We start from the raw sequence: 21,272 nt of genomic DNA, 5'->3' as shown, positions 1-21,272 counted from the left end.
GAACTGTGTGCTTGACCCATCCTTGCTAATAGCCTCATAAGTTCTTCCTTTGGTCACTATTTGCAGTAACTTGAACTATGTCTGGGTGTGGAGAAGTTCCTGCCATTCATTGAAGCTGCCCGGTTTTTGTTCCTGAACAAATATGATGGGGAAAAAATAGCTTGGATTTGAAATCTGAGATGGCTAGCATATGAAAAAATTAGGAAAAAACCCCATAAAAAACAGAAAATAGATTGCGTCATAATTGTAGACTTTAGACAAAATAAGTAGGGAAGGTCAGAAGAAGGGAGGAATGGAAAATGTGGGAAAAAAATAACTGAGAAGTCCTAGGTCCAGCAATTATGAAACACATGAGATTACTGAATAAGAACTGATAATGACACTAAGGGGAAAAAAACCCAGAGATGTAATTGCTGATAGATCCTCTTTCCAGAAAAAATTATATGTCTTATATTATATACCATATTAATATTCTTTTTACTTCTATTGCAGTGACTGTATCACAAAACAAAAGCACAAAAAGCAGTCAAACACATAAACAATTTAGACCTCTTAGACATTCCCTACAACGGAGATATTAATGAAATTTGCATTAATTTTCCCTTCTTAGTTCCTAAGTTTGGTTTTCAAAATTTATTTCTCTTACAGAAAAACAAATTAGTAGATTAGTAATGAATTCAAATAGTGAAATAGTAATTCACGTTCTCTGGTTTTTGTAAGATGAACCATGCTTCTTGAACATAAAGAGTTAAAAGCTAATGGAATGACAGATAGAAACTGCCTAACGAGACAGGAACTAAATGATACATCTGCATCAAGACAGAAGATAATATTCATCCAAGAGCCCAGAACTAATTTACGAAATTGTAAGTTCATCTGTAAGGTGTCCGAATAATTTTATCAGGTCACCTGGCATAGTGTGCAATTGGCAGTAGAAGTATATTGTGAGGGATGGAAAGTAAAAATGTTCTGTGCAATTACAAACTTATTAAATTAAACTCAACAGCAGACAGTCTTTAAAACAAATGATGGAAATACAATTTGGATCTAACATGACAGATTTATCAAAGTTAGACAATACTAGCCAGCTTAACACCTTTCTGAGGTAAGATAAACCAAAGATTTTATTTAGGAATTATATTGACTTTGAGAGCTTCATAAAATGCCATGTGCTAAAGCCTGAAAAATTAGGAATTGAAAGACGAAGTGTGTGGACTGGGAAGAGAATTAGTGAGTGGAGAGGTAGTGATGTATTACTGAAAGATGTACCAGGGCTATAGGGCTAGTTCCTGTAGCAGAATTATGAAGATTGAATCAGCCTCATTTAGGTCTTTCAAGAGAAATTTGATGCACAAAAATGCACTACATGGATGGTCATCTGCTTTAGGACAGTACTGGAAGAGAACATACAGAGGCACAATGATAACCTGCAAAATACTTTGTGAACTTTAAATTTGAAGAAAGATGAGAGGGAGCAAAACAGCACAGCAATGATATCTCCTCTCTTTCCCTAGATTCCAATAAGAAGAATTTCTATTCCACATCCAAACTTTTCCAGGAAGGAATGCAAGTATTGCAAACAAGCTTGCAACAGCAAACTCAATGCCACCAAAGTGATACTTGAGTGAAAACAGCAAAGGGAGTTGGCCCTAAGACAGAGCATTGTTCATTCAATAAATACACTGTATATCCTGAAAGTTTAAAAGAGTCTGTGAGCTTCCCCCAATAAAGGCAACATCTGGGGCAAAAAATTTCCTTACACACTGGTATTTCTACATGAAAGAAAAGACTTTCAAAGGCAGATTAAAGAATTTAGTGGAAGTTGCTAGGTGATTAGGCTGTCCAGTTAACTTCCTCTTAATGGTGGGTAGTAAAATAATAACTTGTAAAAACTTGCTTTGGGCACAAAGCTGAACTACTTTTTTAACTTAGAGAAACATTTCCAGAACTCTCACCTCATCTATGTGTGGGAGGCTTAAGCAACCCTTACTAATAATAGCTTTATTTACAGATAATTAGAGTGAACCCCAAAACAAGATTTATTGCCAAAGTTTATTCTGATTGCCACTTGATTATTTTTGGTGTTCAAAACATGTCTACCAGCTAAATATTTGACTACCAAAAGAATAATCTGGCAAGGGAGCCTGAGTAAAACTGAGATGTTTACGTTCAAAATGTTAATTTGAAACAAAATGTATGGATCTCGTCTATAGAAATTAAATTTTAACTCAATATCTCATTTAACCTCCAGTTCAGAATGAAAGTGCTGGCCTTAGCAAATGCTTTGTCCAGGTAAAGTGAAAGAGAAATCACTTTCATAATATTTGCTTCTTGGTGCTCACTGGAGAGAATTAAATGGGCACAATTTCAACAAAAATAAACCTTGAATTGATTTCTGTGTAGATTATTAAACATAGAACATATTTGCATTTTTTTGTGTCATCCTCCCAAACCCACCCTTAATACCCAGAGTACGCTTAGGTAAGGCATTTCCAATTACAATTATGTGCATCTCTGTTCCCTCTCCACCCCTCATCTGCTGGGGGCAAAGGACAGGATCTGAACAGTAATTTTACAGTATGCTAAATTTTCATGCACATAGAAAATGACTCCAAGACCTTTGGCCATCAGCCAAGAATGGATTCAGATTTTATAATTCACAACTGCTCTTCGAGAAATAAGACTGGTATCTTGCTAAATCCATGCCCCTGGTTCAGTACAAGAGGGACCCGTGGTTCTTGCTTGAAGCTAAAAAATCTGCAAAGGAAGACATAAGCAATGCTGTTGAATCTACCAACCTTAATTTGAGGCTGACCTGGGGATATGATGACTGCCTAAGAGAATTTTTAAGTTGACCATTCAACCTGTCTGTTTACCACTGATGTTAAGTTTTATTTTGCTTCAGTTCAGAAAGTTTCAGAGAAAACTACTGATATAGATAAAAGACCTTATGTTGAAGAGAATTTCTCCAAATAAAAAAACCTTGAGGGAGAGGAGAGAAGATTGATAAAGTGTTTGTATCGAAACTGAAAGTTATCTTGTAGCTGAAATGGACTCAGGGCATTAAGCCTGTAGTTTGCAGGAAGACAATATTTCTCTCTAGAACAGATAATATACTACAAAAAAAAAAAAAAAAAAAAAAAAAACAAAAACTCTAAACCAGAAAACCCTTCAAACCATAGCATGGCATCCAAGGCCTCCAAGTGGAATTTTATGTTATTGTAACACCTTATACAAATAAACATATAGGACTACTTCTCAGTATGAGCAGCAAAGTAAATACAAATAATGAAGTAAAACAAAATAGCATTGGCTGATTGAACAATTATGTCTATAATCAAAAGTATTTTTTTAATTTAAATGGGGGAAAATATCACCCTTGCTAACATTTACTAAGAAACTGCATTTAATATGACCACAAAGCATATGCATTGTATAAAATAAGGTAAATTTTACTTCCCTTTTCTAGTAGTGGAGATTTGGGGTCAGAGAAAAGAGTACTTCATACTTCAGCTTCCCACACACAGAAAATGTGTATTCTGTTCAAAACTATCCCAAAATTATTTCTGACTCAGAGGACAATAGTCATAAATGTTAATTGTGGCTCTTATCCTTCAAGTGTTAGTGAAGTGACAGGAAAAATAAAACTATTCTCCTGGCTATGGAAGATAACATAAGGCAAAATGACAGACAACGAAGGATAATGACATGGAAAGCAGATTTCAAACACTGTTCTTCGTAATCAACCAATAGTGGATATCTGTAAAGAATTCTGTAAATCTTAACATCTCAGGGTCGTGTCCCGTATTATCCTCAGGGGTTGTATTTTCTATGATTCTATAATTTTACATCCCATAGAGAAGGAGTCTTAGCTTTGACATTTGCTTGAGCCATGTAAGGCTGCAGGGGCTTCCTAGGCCTGACTGTTTTGTGACCAGTGGTTCACCTGCTTTTACTGTTTTGTTGTGTTTTGTTTTTTTTTAAAGCTTTACTGCTTTTACTGAAAAGATCCCTTTTGTTTTGCCTCATCTCTCAGCCTTTATCCAGGTGCAGCTCAGCAGCACTGAAGCTAATGGGTCAGGCAACAGGAACAGCAAGGGTTTGCTTTTCAAACCTGTCCCCAGCCTGCACATCGGAAATCTGCACAAAGTTACTGGTCATGAGAGTAATGGAGAGATGGACAGGTAAGGAGAACTCCCTAAACAAGGGAGAGAGCAAGACAGTAACTACTTCTGGGGAGAAATTTCCTTCAGGCAGAAATTTATCTTTGTGCATGATGTCTGTTCACAATCTGTATCTTCAAAGGACTTGGGATAGATGGCACCCTGCCTTACTGAAAGCAGGCCCTCTGAATGTGGATGAACTTCACCTATTTGGGAGGAAACTTTGTCTTCTGAAAAAAAAACATTTTCTTCCAAGGTTTTGACTTGAAAATTTCCATCCAAAGCACAACACTAAATGTTTTGCCAACCAATGAAAAAATGGGAAAAAAAAAAAATCCCAAAAAACCCAAAAATAATTAAAAAAAAAAAAAAAAAAAAGGAAAAAAGAAAAAAACTACTATTATGAAAGCTTAGCTTGAGGAATGGGAAGCCACAAAGAGAAATGAGAAAACCTAAATGAGCATCGTTTGTTTTAATCAAGTTTTTGGATTATGTTTATAAAAGGATGAATGAGTACTCTGTTGAGGAAATATTTGCCTGTATTTAAACAGCTATGGGGTTTTTTCCCTCTTACATGTACCTTTCTGTTGAAGTAGCTCTTGCAATATCATTCTAGCACAGTCTTCTTTTCAAGATAGCAAATAATCCTGTTTAGTGTTTCATATCCATGTGTTTTGTGCAAAAAATAATGTGCTTTGCCTTCCATTGAATTTCTCAAAAGATACAAATCCAAACTGAAAACCAGCCTCTTCCTCTCCCTCCTTTTTGCAGGCAGTAACCTCTCCTACAACCCCAGGAGAAGGCAGACAGGCAGCACAGCACTGGATGTTCAGGGGTCCTCCCCAAGAGCTGCATGTAGCAGCCTGTGCAGCTGTTTTGTCCAAGGCTGTTTTCAGGGACGCAGCCTGGCACACTCCAGGCCCTCTGAATCCTTTTGTACAGCCATTAAGAGGCAGATCACCTTCAACCCTTGTGCTCAGGCACTTCTGGGCACCGTTTCTGGTTTCTCAATCAACATATGTTGCTTTTCCAGATGACAAAGAAAATGGAGCCCAGTAATTCTAAAATAACATTGTGTTGATGTTTCAGGTATGCAGAGTCTGAAGAGAAGAGGGAAATTTTTATTATCTACAACCAGATGCTGGTGACATTGGAAGTTCATTTCCAATGTAGGCACCTGTGGGATGCACTAGTGATAGTCCCTGAGAGATGAGCATGTGATAGACAGTGTGTGTACACATGGCTCATCCAGCATCTGGGGGAGTGAGGCCAAGACACTGGTGTGAGATTATGACTGCAGCTCAGCTTCCTTCACAGGAACCAGGCTCTGGTAAGGCATCTATGACACCATAAAACTAGTCAATGAGGTACCACAATGAGGTACCACTGAATTTAGCGCAAATTCTGGATTTGCACTTAATTCAGAGAGAAAAGTCTATAGACGAAAGACTGTATTTTAAAAATAAAACAGAACTTCAGAGTAACACTTTGGAGCCTCAAAAGGCAAATGCTTTCTTGACTGTCTGCCTGACATCAACAAGCATTCAGTGAATAGATACTTCCCTAAAGATTTTGTTTTTTTAAATTGTTTTTTCATTGTATAATAATGTCTAAGAAAAAAGACTTTCCATATGTCTAAACAAACAATACATAAAGCCAGCCTGTATAACCTTCACATTTCTCTGCCCCAGGCCATTCATTGGCATCAACCATGTGCCTGCACCTCTTTTCAGGAAGTGCAGAGGGCAACTTCCATACCAAGGAGAAAAATGATTTAAATTCCTAAGTAGAGTTTGGGCTGACACATTCTTCACCTATGGCTAAGCATGGTGTCCTTCCATCTACAATCAGTGCTCTCAGACACCATCTTCCTAGATACAGGTTATCAGAGAAACAAACGTAAGACAAACAAAGGAGAAGAACAGCTATATCTGATCTAGATCAGCTATATCTGAAAGACTGCTGTCAGGAGATCCTTCAATAACTGCATTTAGGGCTTTCTCAAAGACAACAAAAGTAGGTTAAAATATCTCACTTTATTTAAGATCCTTAGCCACCTGGAAAAATTTGAATCATCTGTTGCAATCTGTTATGGCATCATCTGGCTGCAAGTATCCTGAGCCTGAACTCAAACCTGACTTTTAGGCTTAGTCACCTCCCAAAGCTGCAATTTGCCACTTCTCCTGAGGCAGGTAAAGTTTATTTAGGATCAGAAAATATCAGGTAAGGTGATTCAGGCTACAGTCTATGCTGTCATCAGAGGCTCTTAATTTAACTAAAGCAAGCTGTGGATAAACCATTTCTATTCAGTAGAAGGGTATCAACTGGAGTTTGAAAGTTGGGCTTTGTAGGGGCTGCCCTGGGATTTAATGCTCACAGTGCCTTTTGTTAATGACATAATTTTAGGTCTAGGCCATGTAAGCACCATCAGCTAAGGCAAAGCAGATGATATCACAGTGCCTGTGCATGTAATTGCAGATTACTGCTGACGGTCTAAATCTAGCTGGATTTTAAACTAGCTATATCTGCTCAGAGGTATGGGGGTGGACAGTGGTAGGGGACTCCAGGAAATGAGGGTTATGGGCTTGAGCTGTACTGGAGACTTAATGCAGACTTCAGTAATTGTGCACAGTATTATAACTGGTTTGGAAGACTTCATCCATGTTTTACCTCATTTTATAGAAAATCAATGGGTTAATTTAGTGATAGCATTTGGATTAACACTTGTTTCAGTAGGGAGGACACGCAGCAAGAATTAGTTTTCTGAAGAGAAAAGTTTTCAAGACTAGATATGTGCTTTGTAGAGAGGTATGTGCTACGGTATAGAACACAACTGATTTGCTAATATGGATTGACTGTCCAAAGAGAAAATATTAAATCAAATTGATATGAAAAGAAATGAATCAAATTATAAAAGCCTATGGCTAAACTAATGGCATGGTTTACTATGAGATTAGGTTTCAAACCATCAAGACTTGATCTGCTGTTTTGGCAGTCAGAATCAGGTTTACCAGCTGAAAACCTCCCACATGCTAAATTTACATTTTGTTTCTTTGGCTTCAGAGCAAAAAACACAGCTAGACCCCTATACTAAATGGCAGATTGAATGGCTTAGAGTGGTTAGGGCTGACCATTGGGACTAGGGATCAGTCAAGGATCAAGTTTCAGATGAACCTTGCAAAACTGGTCACTGGAAGTTACTGGGGGTTACAGGAACAGATCCACAGACTATCCTGCTTGAACTTGCTGGCTGGATGGAGCAGAGACACTGGGAGGGATGGAGCTGATGAGGTTGGAGGTGTGCTGCACACTTACTGATATTCGGAATAAATCCCCACTTCCTGCAAAACCAAAGAGCACCACTGACAGAGAATGATTTTGGCTTCACCTTAATCGACAGTGGTCAATTGGTCATTAGTTTGTTTCTACTTAATAAGGGAAAACTGAGAGTATTCAGATGAAAATTGTATGTAACCAAGTTGGGAATAGGCTAGTTCTGGTGTGTTTTACCAATCTAGGTAGGAAATAAATCAGCCTAGGAATTTTAGGGTTTTTTACCTCTTGCTACCTATCCATAAGTGTTAGTGAAGTTATTATTAGAAGCTCACAATAGAGAGAAAATTAATGTTGCTGTTCCATGTTAAATATTTTCCTGGTAGAACTGGGAGGGATGGAAAGCAATTCAAGACACTTAAAATAATGAGCTATTTCCTCTCCTTACATCACTTAAGATAATTGTCTTGGGGAGGGTGAAGAGTCATTCCTGGCAATAATTTACTGTGTTCTCTTCATATTATTCCTTTCAACGATATCAAGGTTGTCTGAAATAAATAACTCTTCTAAAGCTGACAGCTTTGATAACACTGTTCACTTCCCATAATAAATAACAACAGCCTTCAGTGCCACTTTCATTGACATTTATCTTGTGACACTACAGGTTTTTTAATCAGTGCAAGGCCAAACACAGACCTTACTGTGTTTGTGACAGGTCCTGAGCCTGACTGTACAGCTGCTATTGTAGTGAATAAATATCTGCCCCCTTTACCTAAAAAGCAAAGACTAGCTGACATCAAGTGGTGTGCAAACGAAAAAGAGGGGAGAGGTTGCATGAGAAAAGCCTTTAAGAGGTCAAAAGTGAATCTTTTAACAGCAAGATAAAAAGTAGGACAGCAATCATGACCTGCTTTGCATGCACTTCCTGACCTCCCATGCTTTTCCACTGTCTGCCTGGGGACAATGAGAAGCTCTGTGCTTTGAATAATGAGTGTGGTATCTTTCTAGGAGAGCCCAGAAGATTCATGTCAGATCTGGGTCTGAGTTACTGTCATTTCCCTTGGAAACACTACTTGCAAAACTCATAACTGGCTGAAGAGCTATTAATAAGCTACAAACAAAAGGACTGCTCTTAAGAAGACAGAACCCTTCTGCTATTGTCTAGAAGAAATGAGATTTGCCTTATCAGCAAGCCAAATAAGGTTTGCCTAAGCAGCAATCCATTAATAGCACTTAATACACACTATGAAATCTGTAAATCCAAGCAATTCTTTTGCTTACATACTGAAAGAAATCTACTTCAAGGCCAGATTGGATGGGGCATTGAGCAACAGGTTCTAGAGGAAATTGTCCCTGCCTGTGGCAGGGGGATTGGAACTACTGGTTCGTCCAGGTCACTTTCAATCCTAACCATTCTAGGAGTCTATGAATTCAAAAAGTGAATTTATAAAAGATTAAAATTCAGAGGAATTAACAAATGAAAGAATACAGTATCTTGTCTCAAAAATTAAACAGCTTCACTCACAATTTTAACATAAAAATTAAGGTCCATTATACTTGAATTAAAAACAACTTACATTCAGCAAAAATTTTTTGAGACTGGACAGTAATTACACCTTTAGAAACTGTACAAATTGACTGGTGATGTCAAAAGATTTTGACCCATCCTTCCACCACCTATCCCTCAACCCTCCCACAGTGGATGGACACAGGGATCTTTGTGTTGGAAACTGAACCTATAAATCAGTTTCTTCCAGCAGTTCAAGAAAATAGAAATTCTTCCTAGTAAAGTTAAACATGAAACAGAGCACACTCTCAAAGTTTTTAGCTGTTATCTGGAAGCCAGGCCTCAAACAGGCCTGCCTCTGGAGGAAGGGTTCAGCAGCAGAAGGCAGTAGTGTGCAAATGATCAGCAGCTTCCTGGCGCTGTGGGGACAACTGACAAGAAGCAAGGGGACAATGCCTAATTTATGGAGTGCACAATTTTTTACATGGAACTTTGTGTCATGGGAAGCAACAATAAAAGAATTTAGTCAGGCTTAATGGGTGTCTGTGCTACACAGTGTCTTCACTGCACTAGCAGTTTTAGTGCGTGGGCCTAAATAGCTCATTCATACACAAAGAACTGGAACGCACCCTATCTAGAGACTGAGTTGATGGATCCTGGGAATAATACACCTTAGCTCCTGTTGAAACTGTGTTGAGTTCTGGTGATACAGTTTTGCCCTTTATGAGAGTGACTCTTTTTCTTTGAGTTATTTCTGTCTCTAATGTATTACCAGCTTCTGCTGTTAGGAATATAGCTAACCTGATTTATTTTTTTTAATTGATGTCTAGAAATATACAGAATGCTGATGATAAATATATAATTGACAACAATCCTATCTTCCATGCCTTTTTATGATAGATGTGTAGAATACCTTACATCTGTGCTGCTGGAGCAACAAAAATAGCAATGAGCAGTTTGTTCCCTGACATTTTGCTGAAAATGAAAATGGGCACCTTCACTTCACTCAGTTTCATAAGACAGAAAAACTTCAGGATCCTGAGTGGATCCTGAAACGTCTTCATGACTCCAGATATTAGTAATGCATTACAACTGTCTTACAAAGGCAGAAAGTTTAAACTGGCCATCCAGGCTGAAGGAAAAGAAAACTGAATGCCTTTGCAAGTAATGTGTTCCTTATGAATCAATCTAATAAAGAGAATCTTACACTACTCCTTGTTTATTGGCTATATTGGCACAATTGTATGTGTTATTACTGTAGCTTTCCTTCACATTAATGCTGTCACTTCACAGGCTTTCCTCGTTTAATTTCTATTATTTAATTTTACTTAATTGATGTTGTTTTACAAACCAACAGACTTAATTTCACTTCAATATAATATGAAAAGATGCTTCCATTGTAAATGCTCAAGGGGAAAGCAGGGTGTGGTATCGACAGCTCACTGAGTATACTGGACCTACCTGGCCTCTGCTAGAGCCTAATGCTATATAGATGTTTTGACATTACTCACACCTCCAGAATGGCTGTGTTCCCAGGAATAGTTACTGAGCATAAGAGTTCCTTTCAGCAATTCTTCAAGCCCTGAATAGAGTCACATTTTCTGCAGTCCAATTCTATGCCTAGCAGCAGTGATAGACATTTCTTAAAATACAGCCTTCCCTTCACCTCAGTATATCCTGGACAAATATCTGAAAATTAATATGCAAACTTACAAGGGTAAAAAAGGCTAGTTCTAATGAAAATTAGTTGTTTAAACTTCTCAGCAACCTACTTTATCCCAGAGGTATAATTTCAGCCATTTAATCTTAGTTCTCCGCAGGGTTAAATCACAAATCCTGATGCCATAAAATGTTTTTTATTTCTATAAATACATTAGAAACTCTAAACTGTGAAACAATGAGAGCACCAGATGTCTGTCTATTTCCATTAGCAAGACTGAAACCTGGAACAATATTGGCATCACTCAAGGAGCAAGGTTGATACAAGGGGGTATCTGAGGTGGCACAGGGGAATGAGTCATGGCATTGACATTTGGCCTATTGAGCACAGTTCCCCTGCAGCAACCTTGGGCAATGTATGTAGCCTGACATGTAGTAAAATAGTAGATTTTCAGGACAGCTACTTAAATAAGGGAAGTTTTAAGGATTTGGGGCTTTTTCTCTCTTTTTTTAACAGAGATGCAGAAGGAATGGAGAAATTCAGAGAAACACTCTTTTTTTACCATGGGATGAAAATGAGGGAGATGATAGCTAAAAATGCAACTAACAAACTATCCATTAGTTTGTTAGTTGCATTTTTGGTTTTTTTGGATATATACAATAATTATTCTTATAAAGAGTTGTTTCTCTTCTAGCAACCCATGGACTTCCAAGTAAAATATGTGTAATACACCCCAAAAACTTATAGCTGTTGTTGAAAATATTACCTTACTTATGATCAGTATCTTTCTCCACCCTAACCTTCTAAAGCCCTCCCTCAATGACTTCTATATCCCCATGCAACATGCTCATCAGAGGGTCTCTGCTGTATCCCCTTACAACCAAGTGCAACGAGAAGGCAGATGCACCCATTAATTCTGTCACTAACTGGTAGAACAGAGCCTGATGTTTGCCTTTGACAAGTCCAACTGTGTAATCAGATGCCAGAACTCAAAGCAGAAAACTACTCTTTTGTTTATTTTTACTAAGCCCTCCAACCAAAACAAAACAACAACAGACAATAAGAGAGTACCCCTCCAGTCATCCCTGCCTCCCCTCAAAAAACCCACACCAAATAAAACACAAAGCAAAACCCTAGAAGTCAGGTGTAGATTAACGAGACTGGAAGAGAAATAGTGGAAGGGAAACAGGCAGACAGAGGAGGACTGGAAAAGGTGTTATGCAATAAAAAGTGAAGGAGATTCTGAAGAATTCAGTAGGTACAGAGTGAACTAGAAAGGATCTAGGTTCAAGCAGAGAGAGATGGAAAAGAAATGGCTTCTTGGTACTACATAATGGTTCTTAATGGCTTGGAGTTATAACGGGGAATTTAACAGCTGACTGAACTGTAAATGAAAGAGAAGAAATTATTTTTTAAAATTTTTTGGCAACCTATTCAGTGGAACTTGTTCAGTGGAAGGTGTCCCTCCCCCAGATAGGAGGACTGAACTAGGTATTCTTTAAGATCTTTTCCAAACAAAACCATTTTATGAGTCTGACATCATTGAACTTCAACTGGCACTTCAGTGACAGAATGGAAATTAGACAGTCATTCATAAGCTCAGGACTAGCAGGGAAAGAAAAGTAAGACTGAAACAACAAAGCTTAAATAAAAAGAGGAACTGAAAGACATGGGTGAGAGAAATTCTGTTGAGTCAGGAAGTACTTAAATGTGAGAAAGTAAGTGACTGAATGTGTAAAAGTAAGATGTGGTTGAAACTCAAGCCTTTGATCACATAATTAAATGCAACGTTGAAAATACAGAATAACACAGTTTGAGCCGTGCTTCAAAGAGTTGAACTTCTACTTGCAACACTTCCAAACTTCTGAGTACTTAATTTCTGGGTCTACTATTGGAATGGATGCATACAGTTTGCAGGAAAAGATAATTTTGCCAACAACAACAAGGAAAGAGGTAGCAGACCTAAATCTTAACTGAATACTCCTGCTGCCTTGTGTCTGTCCTTTAATTTCAGTTGTTATAGAAGAAAACACACATTTCCTCCAAAGACTTGTACCAAGGTTTAAAGCCACCGAGTACCAGTGTTATAAACCACATGGTTAAGAATGTTTTCATCATATGTTATAAGGGTTTAGCATTTTGTCATGTGTGTTAGTCTTGGAAATGGTAAGAAAAAATTGCAGGATTCATTTGCAAAAATATGTTTATCCCATTACTTACCTTCCCAAGTCTTTTTCCAGAGAAATACCGCTTATATGCATAGTTGCACTAACTTAAGTTAAGTTAGTGCACTTAAGTTGCACTAACAACCATGACAATTTAGATACCTAGTAATTTAAAAAGCAAAGTTCAATCAAAGGAACTGTTTTCCACAGTACAAAATTGTAGAATCATGGAATTTTTTAAGGTTGTAAAAGACCTTCATTATCATCAAGTCCAAAAACTCACAGCAAAGACAGAAAGATACTCAATGATTGAGCTAGGTGCAAGTAATCTCTTCAACCAAAATTATAAAATATATTAGAATAGCTGCTTTCCTCCACCAGTGCTATCCAGTGTGCGGTTTCTGAGACCACCCTCTTGGACCGTTAGCCAATTCAACTGCTCCTCTTCTTTACAAGTTGCTAAGGAAACTTTAGAGAAACAAGATATTTTACTATTTGAGTTTATCTTGCTAAAAGGACTAGAAGTTGTACTCATAAAAACTAAATAGAAACCTGTTGCTGCACGGAAGAATATTTTTGGTACTTGGGTGGCATACTTTTGATGTTTTCATGAGGATAGATGAGCATCGTGAGGAAGGACCGTGGCATTTTGGGTCACAAAGGTGGTAGTGCTTTCCATCACAAAGAAAATCTTTCCCTGGGGACAGAGGAAAATATACTATATTTTGGAAGCAAAGTATCAGAAATTGAAGTAGTGAGAACTTCTGATTATAACAAAATACTTCACAATTCTACATCCAGATAAGGAAAAATAAGGTTTGAGAGTTTTTAACTGAGAGACCAAGTTAAATTCATTCTACGGATAGGAACATGATACATAAAGGCTTGAAGTGATTTTTTCTGAGAGCCTCAAAATACCTGGAAAGAGAACAACAGTCTTCTGAACACTTATTCAGTATTGACTGTGTTATGTTAATACATCTTTTTTCCCCCAGGATTTCCTCCCCTCTTCAGGACGAGAAATTATCCCTATGTAACATTTCTACATCAATATGTAGCAGACTAAAAATCATCTCCACCAACTTTCTCTAATTAATATGTAAAATATCTTTCACCTGATCTTTCCACTATAGATGTTATTTTCTCACTCAGGCCGAGACTTTTAACAGAATAAAACCAAGGCTTGTGTTTAGGTCCAACTCTGTCAGCAGTAAACATGAAAATGGCTGCAGAAAAGTGGTGACATTTGGAAGTAATGTCACAATAAAATAACATTGAATTTCATAGCAAAACCCATCCTCATATTCAAGCTTTATGTTATGATGCATATGTGATATCAGAAGGGCAGACAGTCAAAGGATTTATAAATATGACTAGGCAACTCTCAAATTTCTTCCTGTAATGTGTCAGAACTGCAAAGGATGAGCATGATTCACAGTAGTTTGTTATTCTTCTCCTTCCTAATGTGTCAGATCTGACTGATTCTAGAAGTTGACTTTGGGGTTTTTTTTATGCAAATGTGATGTAGCCCAATGCTTGGGTGTGCTGGGAGGGTTTTGGCACAAAAACATTGGGTGGTTGAAAACTTTTTGACCCAAGAGGAAAAGCTTTTAACTTTAGATTGTTGCATTGAGTAACATTCTCTTGTTCACTTTATCTAAAAAAATGACAGACATTATTAATTTCACAACAGCTAAAGGACTCTTGTTCTGTTGGTGCATTGGGATTATAGCTCAATGAAGTTTTTCAGTCAGTGGCTTGAAATACCTAGCTTGTTTCTTAGGCTTCCTTTACCAGCTGGTATGTATAAACTACTAGATTTCGGTAGATTTCAAGCTATTGTGCAGCAAGGATCTTTCATCAGGAAAATATTATGAACTTCACCATTGGGAAAAAATATTAAACCAGTGAACTTAGAAGTTGTTGAGGTGGCTGCATGCCCTTGGCTGTTGAACAGAATTCTACACAGTCTCCAGTGTTGCTTACAGCCTTATAAAAATCAATACCACTGTAAGTCTGAGATGAATGTGTACCACAGTCTTTAAGGTCCTTGCACTAAACTTGACCTAAAGGTGCAGTACATTGTTTCATGTATTTTTAAAGCAAAGTCTGGATTGTATAAGTGGTATCTACAGTCTCTTCCCAGGAGCAGTAATGGCTAAGGAAATCATGTATGTACACAGGTAAAGCAACAGAAAAAGAATAATAATGCTTTAGATACACTTCTGTGTTCTCTGTATGCAACGATTAATGCCTCTGGAGTCAGTGCATAAGCAGTTGCTCTGAACACATTGAAAAATTGAACATGTCTTTGATTCTGATTAATCTGGGTTGTTGTACAAGCCTGTGAAACAGCAAATGCAGCAGTCCCATCTCCTCCCTTTAACAAAACCAAGAAAATAACAATCAGTGTTTCTGAATATTTTTCCTGCATTCCTTTTTTCAGCTGTCATCTCCCACATCATGCAAGGAATTCCAGAATGGCTTTAATAGCTTTTAGATGTCACTGAGAGAGTGTGCCAAAACTGACAAGTAAAATGTCCTGCTACTTCTCACCACCATGTTCACGTTCCACTGTACACTGTTCAGATTTTGGACACAGGACAACGCATGGCAGTGGTATTCCTCCTGAGGCTGCTGGGGTGGTAACAGTCTATCAGTGCAAAGGTCCTTTGACAGCTATTTCAGACTTTCACAGTTCTTTTTTCTTACAGCTGTATACAGTCTTAAATTTAGGGAAAACCTGCTTTGGGGTGAATCCCACTGTGTACAGTGCCCCAGATGAAAGTTCTGACTTTTGTTATTATGACCCAAACTTCTTCAATTCTGTAAACATGCACCAGGCTTCATTTTGTTAGCGGATTTGAGGAATAGTCACCTTGATGATGATTATCATTACCTCCTGTTAGGCCTACTGACCATACTCACTTGCTTTAGTTCTAGAGTATCTTCATTTGTCCTAAGGGAACTAATTAGGAAGCTCAGCTTTACTCTCCCCAGGTAGGAGTCACGCAATGTGACACTGAAGCATGACCAATGAACATCCCTCTCAAAACACCTCACCCTCCTTTGGGTGTTGGTTTGAATAAACAAAAAATTATTGCTTCCCAGAAGCATCTGACAAAGACTACTGGCACTGTGAGGTAACTGGCTGGCTGAAAGCAGGAAAGGCAGGACTCCTGTCTACCACACCCAATGTTGTCATGTACTGGGAACTCTCGTAATGCTCCTGCAGCCTTTGAAGACAAGTCAAAGGTTCCATTTCTGTAGCCCAAACTCCACAGGTAGGTTATTATGAGAAGTACATTAGCACAGTATGAGAAATCACTCCCACAAAACTGGCTGTACTCCAGGAAATTATTTTCTTTTAAAATTCTTAAATATTCACACTGTGATATAACATATGTCTAGGTTAAATATCAACCAAATTCTTGCTGTACTATTGGAATCTGACAAGAACATAGAAAACTTCTATAGGTCTAAGGCACCTGCTGTCTGCCTTTTGACATATTCTTCCAGCATTATTTTTATAAAGGAGAGCCAGAAATTACAGTATCTGAGCATTCAGCTCAGTACAGTGGAGCATTTTATGTTGGCCAAAAGTTGAAATCTGTCTGATTGTCCAATCAGTCAACTGAAATACTTGAGTAGTCTCTGGACTGGGCTAGTATTTTCCACATCACTGAGTCAAATTCATCTTAGATGCATTTTAGCTGAGAGAGGGCCTGACTATCAGTGCCTAGCTTTGCACCTGGATTTGGGAAAATTACAGAATTTCAGAATCCTACTACAACACTTTTGATCCTTTAGGACATCCTAAGGATTGTATTCAATATAAATGGGAAAAAATGTATTATAAAGAGATACATTATTATTAAAATCAATTATATAAATAATTTGAGCTGCTCTGCCTCATTCCTAAAATGTAACATCACTGTAAATATTTTTTCATTTGTTTTGTTGGGTTTTTTTTACATTTTGAATTCAAGACCTCTTCAACAAGCATCATCTTTTAAGGAAAGCAACAAAAAAGAATTAACTGAAAACAAGCCTCTAATCCCCTTCCTTCTCAGGCTGCCCAATGTTGTCCCACTTCATGACTTTTGTCCTCTGATTTCCCATGTGATTAGGTTAAGCAATCATTAAAGAAATAAATCCTATGAAGATCTACCATTAAAATAAAGCACTCACTTTACAGGCTTGAAAATAGTTGCCTGATTGGACTACATGTCTGAAGCTCATAAAATCAAGTTGACAATGTGCTCTTTGGAAAGGCAGATGTGTTGCATGACGGCACTATAGGGTTTTTTAACAGTATTTTCACTTTCCTGGACAAAGACAGTACTGTGTTCCAGACCTCATAAGTCAAGGTATCAACCCGCCATGGTCTCAAAAAAAACCCCAGCTTACTTTCAAAATTTTTAATATAACATCCACTCTCCAATTTCATATGTAAAATCATGGTTTGACCTAAGGCAAGTCTAAGGCTGTGCTCTTTAGAGTAACATGAGGAAGTTTTTATTCCTTTGGTCTTAAAACCTGTGGGAGATGCGGATGATATCACGTGACAATAGAAAGCCTATCTATCACGAGACTGAACAGTATGGTCTCTTAGGCATACAAGCATTCACATTTTGTTGGACTGAAATATCAAGACTTTTGGCTACAGAAGAAATTGAATGATTGATAAGAGTATTTAACAAGGCATTAAAATTAGTGACTATTTCTATCTGAACTTAAAACAAAAAGAAATAAAGAAAAAAACAAGCTAGCAAACACTGATATAAATGATCTTACTGAGAGATTCAGAGTAAGATATTCAAAAAGCTCTAAATCTCACCCAAAGAGTGGCCAGCACAGAGCTGAAGAATACAGAGAAATGGAGGATGACTACAGAGATACTATTCAACAAAATTCATGTGACCAAAGCTCAGCTAAAGTCTAAACTGAGCAGCACTTTGAAGGACAACAAAAGGCCTTCTTTTTAGAATAAGTTAACTTGAAAAGAAGAACCAGAGATAATATTGGTCCATTACTTGGTTAGGTCAGTCACTTCAAAACCAGGCTGCAGACAATGCAGAGGTGTTTATTGCCTTTTTGCCTGTGTCTTTAACAGTGAGCCTAAACTCTCTTTTGGAAGGCTGTGGTTAGGGAAATTATAAACTTCCATCTAACTCTGAGCTTGAGACTCAATGCTCCAAATGGATGCGTATAAATTTATGCAGCCCAATGGGACCTACCCCAGTGTATCGAAAAACCTGGCTAATGTCATTGCAGAAATGCTCCCCATTATTTTTTTAACAGTGCTGGAGTTTGGAGAGGTCCCAGTCAACTGGAATAATAGCAGATGTTCTTCCTATTTTCAAGAAGTATAGGAAGGAAGATTCTGGTAATTACAGGCTTATAAGTCTCACTTCAGTGACTGGCAAAATTATGAATAAATTTATTCTGAGAGTTAGCGAAAAATACCTGACACACAATACAGTCATTAGTCATAAACAGCACTGGTTCATGAGGGGAAAGTCTTGCTTCACTAAATTAATTTCCTTTTATGACAAAGTCACCCATCCAGTTGTCCAAGGAAAGGCAGTAATGTGAGTTGTTAGATTTTAACAAAGCTTTTGATACTGTCTCTCACGGCATCCTTCTGCATGAAATGTCCAGCACACAGCTACTCAAGTTCATTATACACTGGGTGAGCAATTGGCTGACTCAAAGAATTACAGTACATAGGGTCATATCAGGCTGGCAGCCAATCACCAGTGGGGTTCCCCAGGGCTCCATTTTAGGCCAGTGCTCCTTGGGAAATAAGTGTATATTGCAGAAGTTTGCCAGTTATACTAAAGTAGGGGGAATTGTTAGCTCCCTCAAGGGTAGAGAGAATTTACAGAAAGATGTGGATAAATTAGAGAGATGGCAATCATCAACTGCATGAAATTTAACAAGTGTCAGATTCTCAACCTGGGGCAAAGTAACCCTGGTTTACATATAATTGGTGGATGAGAGACTGAAGAGAAACACCAAAGAAAGACATCTATCTGACAGTTTAGGCAGATGGCAAGTTGGATACGAGTCAACAATGTGCCCTGGCAGTCAAAAGAGACAGATGTGTCCTGTGGTGCATCAAGCACAGCACCATCAGCCGGTCAAGGAGGGTGATTGTTCTGCTGTACAGGGCACTGGCACAGCCCATCTCAAGACCTGTGTGCAGCTGTGGGTGCGTGCCTGGGTACAAGGCTATCAAACTATTAGAGCGAGTCCAGAGGAGGGTGACCAAGGTGCTGAAAGACCTCGAGGGTAAGGGATTTAAGAGCAGCTGAGATCACTTTGTTCACCTTGGAAAAGGGAAAGTTGAGGGTTGTCCTTGTCAGAGACTACAGCTTCCTCACAGTGGGCAGTGGAAGAGGTTACTCTGTTGCTTTGGTGACCAGCAACAGGGCGTGAGGAAACGGAATGAAGATTCATCACGGGAAATTCATACTGGACATAAGGAAAGTGTTCTTTACCAAGAGAGTGGATGGTCACTGGAAAAGGTTTCCCAGGGAACTAGTCACAGCACTAAGCCTGTCAGAGTCCAAGGTGTGTCTGGCTGATGCTCTTAAGCATATGGTTAAGGTTTAGGTAGTTCTGCAAGGAGCAGGGCATTGGATTTGATGATTTTTATAAAGTAGGACACTTTATTCTAAAATGAAGACAGAGGATCTGTCCCACGAGATGAAAAAGGAATTTACATAATGTTTACTGGTTTTGTTTACTTAAAGAGGAACCTGTTTCTTTAAAACATTTATTAGGTTAGCAAAACTGGTAACCTTGAAGATTAAACAAGGTGACTGCAACACAGATGTATCTTTTAATCTCTGTAATTCAAAAGTATACCCAGTGACTTGCTAACTGCTATACTAATACAAGGCCAGTGGGAGGTAAGAATCAGGCCATCAGATAGTAAAGCATAAATTAATGAATGCATAGAGTGCATTATGTAGTTTACTTTCTGAATGTTGTTTGTAAGTCCTTATTAGAAAGGACTTATTTTCATAACTTTTAGATTATCTAGAGTAGGATTTGGAGAAATTTTTTATCACTGAAAAACCTTTTATCAAACTAGCATAAATTCTTTGTAATTTTTCTCTTCCATTTTTATTTTTAAAATCTTGATAATTCAGGTTATCTGAAGTATTTAAAGAAAAATTAATATTTCAGAATTTTTCTTAGGTTTCTTCAAACAGAAAGTCTGAATACAATTGAATCATGACCTTTTTTTATAGGATACTTCTTGTAGAACAAAGGAGTTCTACAGCTCAATGTTGTAACAACAGTCATGAAAACTTAAAATTTTACTTAACAAGGTGTTCGTAGCTCAGGGAGAAAGAATTTCAGTGTCATCCCTACTAACTTACATAATGCCATAAATCAATATTAACATGAGACTATATAGAAGTTAGTCTGTAAATATCACTACATGAAAATAGAAATTCAGGAAATATTTGGGGGTGGAGGCAGTAAGAAGGAAAACTGTTATTTGTAAGCAGCTGGTTTTGGCTTTCTTTTCTGAGAAGAGTATTAATGGTGTTTTGTCATATGAACTAAACATATGTGACAAACATGAGAGCAATAAATGTCTTTTCATATGTGTCTCACACAGTATTTCCAGATGGTTATAGTGATAAAATAAGGGTCCTGGTCTAAAATCAATGTACTTTTAAGATATCAGATACATCTGCAGATTTTTTAGTTGACTGAACTAAACCCTTGCAAAGGTCCCTGATAATAAATCTTAGATTTTAAAGTATAGATTAAATTATTTCACCAAAAGCATCCAGTTTGCTGTAAAAACATTTTTTTCCTAAAGTTCAGCAAAGCACACTTTGTGATTCTAGTTGCTATAGAGGACCTGACACCTAGAGTGGCTGGCCTCACTTCCTCAACCCCCTTGACATGTGTCACTGGTAGCTCCACAGGTGTGGCTATCATACTTTAGTGCCTAAAATTTTTTTCAGTGCCATGGGACAAGGAGCATCCTGGGACAAGAAGCAACAGGACACATTTGCACTGCCATCTGCACAGCCAACATGTGTCTTGCTATCAGTTAGAGCAACTGATTCAGCTTTGCTTTGCTTCTTAAAGAGAAGGGGGACAAAAAATTAAGAGAAATATTAAGGAAAATGCACTTGCCTGCAATAAAATATGCTTGATAAGTGGGAATACCATTCACACTGCACTTATGCTCCTGTCCCTTGTGAGAAGGGGTGACTCTCATTTTCCTTTCTTTTTCTACTTTCTTTCCCTTTTTCCTATTCATTTTCTCCTTCCTTCTGACACTTCCTTCCTTCCTTCCTTCCTTCCTTCCTTCCTTCCTTCCTTCCTTCCTTCCTTCCTTCCTTCCTTCCTTCCTTCCTTCCTTCCTTCCTTCCTTCCTTCCTTCCTTCCTTCCGACACTTCCTTCCTTCCTTCCGACACTTCCTTCCTTCCTTCCTTCCTTCCTTCCCTCCCTCCCTCCCTTCCTC

Source organism: Melospiza georgiana, chromosome Z, assembly GCF_028018845.1.
Source record: "Melospiza georgiana isolate bMelGeo1 chromosome Z, bMelGeo1.pri, whole genome shotgun sequence".
Classification (NCBI taxonomy): Eukaryota; Metazoa; Chordata; class Aves; order Passeriformes; family Passerellidae; genus Melospiza; species Melospiza georgiana.
Note: the sequence above shows the minus strand (reverse complement) of the source record.